Below are 2,759 nucleotides of genomic sequence, written 5' to 3' on the forward strand. Positions count from 1 at the left end.
TTTGATGGCTGCATAATATTCCATTTGAGAAAGAAAGTGTGTGTATGTTTGTGTGTCTGTGTATCATATCATTCATACACACAGACACACACACATGCACACCACATCTTCTTTATTCATTTATCTGTTGATGGACATTTAGGCTCTTTCCATAGTTTGACTATTGTGGATATTCCTGTTTTAAACATTGGAGTGCACATGCCCCTTTGGATCACTACATTTGTATCTTTAGGGTAAATACCCAGTAGTGCTATTATTGGGTCTTAGGGTAACTCTATTTTCAACTATTTGAGGAACATCCATACTGTCTTCCAGGGTGGCTACACCAGCTTACATTCCCACCAGTAGTGTAAGAGGATTCCCTTTCTCTGCATCCTTGCCATCATCTGTTATTTCCACACTTGTTAATTTTAGCTATTCTGACTGATGTGAGGTGGTATCTCACTGTGGTTTTGATTTGTATTTCCCTGATGCCAGGTGAGGTTGAGCACTTGTTCATGTGTGTGTTGGTCATTTGGATGTCTTCTTTGCAGAAATGTCTGTTCATGTCTTCTGCCCATTTCTTGATTGGATTATTTATTCTTTGGGTGTTGAGTTTGGTAAGTTCCTTATAGATTTTGAATACTAGCCCTTTATCTGGTATGCCATTTGCAAATATCTTCTCCCATTCTGTCAATTGTCCTTTGGTTTTGTTGACTATTTCCTTTGCTCTGCAAAAACTTTTGATCTTGATGAAGTCCCCATAGTTCATTTTTGCCCTTGATTCCCTTGCCTTTGGTGATGTTTCTAGGAAGAAGTTGCTGCAGCTGAGGTTGAAGAGGTTGCTGCCTGTGTTCTCCTCAAGGATTTTGATGGAATCCTATCTCACATTGAGGTCTTTCATCCATTTTGAGTCTGTTTTTGTGTGTGGTGTAAGGAGATGGTCCAGTTTGAGTCTTCTGCATGTGGCTGTCCAATTTTGCCAACACCATCTGTTGAAGAGACTGTCTTTTTTCCATTGGACATTCTTTCCTGCTTTGTTGAAGGTTAGTTGACCATAGAGTTGAGGGTCCATTTCTGGGCTCTCTATTCTGTTCCATTAGTCTGTGTGTCTGTTTTTGTGCCAGTACAAAATGATGTACTTGATGATGACAGCTTTGTAATAGAGCTTGAAGTCTGGAATTGTGATGCTACCAGCTCTACTTTTCTTTTTCAACATTCCTCTGGCTATGCAGGGTCTTTTCTGGTTCCATACAAATTTCAGGATTATTTGTTCCATTTCTGTTAAAAAAGTTGATGGTATTTTGATAGGGATTACATTAAATGTGCATATTGCTTTAGGTAGCATAGACCTTTTCACATATTTGTTCTTCCAGTCCATGAGCATGGAACATTTTTCCATTTCTTTGTGTCTTCCTCAGGTTTCTTCATGAGTATTCTATAGTTTCTGAGTACAGATTCTTTGCCTCTTTGGTTAGATTTATTCCTAGGTATCTTATGGTTTTGGGTGCAAATTCTAAATGGGATCAACTCCTTAATTTGTCTTTCTTCTGTCTTGCTGTTGGTGTATAGACGTGCAACTGATTTCTGTGCATTAATTTTATATCCTGATACTTTACTGAATTCCTGTACGAGTTCTAGCAGTTTTGGGGTGGTGTCAAATGATCAAATCATCTGTAAAGAGTGAGTTTGACTTCTTCTTTGCCAATTCAGATGCTGTTTGTTTCTCTTTGTTGTCTGATTACTGAAGCTAAGACGTCTAATACTGTGTTGAATAGCAGTGGTGATAGTGGACATCCCTGCCATGTTCCTGACCTTAGGGGAAAAGCTCTCACTTTTTCCCCATTGAGAATGATACTTGCTGTGGATATTTCATAGATGGCTTTGATGATATTGAGGTATGTACCCTCTATGCCTACACTGTGAAGAGTTTTGATCAAGAAAGGATGCTGTACTTTGCCAAATGCTTTTTCTGCATCTGTTGAGAGTATCATGTGGTTCTTTTCCTTTCTTTTATTAATGTAATGTATCACATTTATTGATTTGTGGATGTTGAGCCAACCTTGCAGCCCAGGGATAAATCTGACTTGGTCGTGGTGAATGACCCTTTTAATGTACTGTTGAATCCTATTAGCTAGTATTTTGGTGAGAATTTTTGCATCTGTGTTCATCAAGGATATTGGTCTGCAATTCTTCTTTTTGATGGGGTCTTTGTCTGGTTTTGGGATCAAGGTAATGCTGGCCTTATAAAATGAGTTTGGAAGTTTTCCCTCCATTTCTATTTTTTGGAGCAGTTTCAGAAGGATAGTTATTATTTCTTCTTTAAGTGTTTGGTAGAATTCCTCTGGGAAGCCATCTGGCCCTGGGCTCTTGTTTGTTGGGAGATTTTTTATTTCTGTTTGTATTTCCTTGCTGGATATGGGTCTGTTTAGGTTTTCTATTTCTTCCTGGTTCAGTTTTGGTAGTTTATATGTCTCTAGAAATGCATCCGTTTCTTCTAGATTGTCTAGTTTGTTGACATATAGTGCTCATAATGTGTTCTTATAATTGTTTGTATTTCTTTGGTGTTGGTTGTGATCTCTCCTCTTTCATTCATGACTTTGTTTATTTGGGTTCTTTCTCTTTTTTCTCTCTCTCTCTTTTTTTTTTTTTTTTTTTTGATTAGTCTGGCCAGGGGTTTGTCAACTTTATTAATTCTTTTAAAGAACAAAATCCTAGTTTTGTCGATCTGTTCTACTGTTCTTTTAGTTTTATTTCATTGATTTTTGCTCTGATTTTTA

The sequence above is a fragment of the Lontra canadensis genome, unplaced genomic scaffold (genome assembly GCF_010015895.1).
Source record: "Lontra canadensis isolate GAN:19392208 unplaced genomic scaffold, GSC_riverotter_1.0 scaffold5, whole genome shotgun sequence".
Taxonomy (NCBI): Eukaryota; Metazoa; Chordata; class Mammalia; order Carnivora; family Mustelidae; genus Lontra; species Lontra canadensis.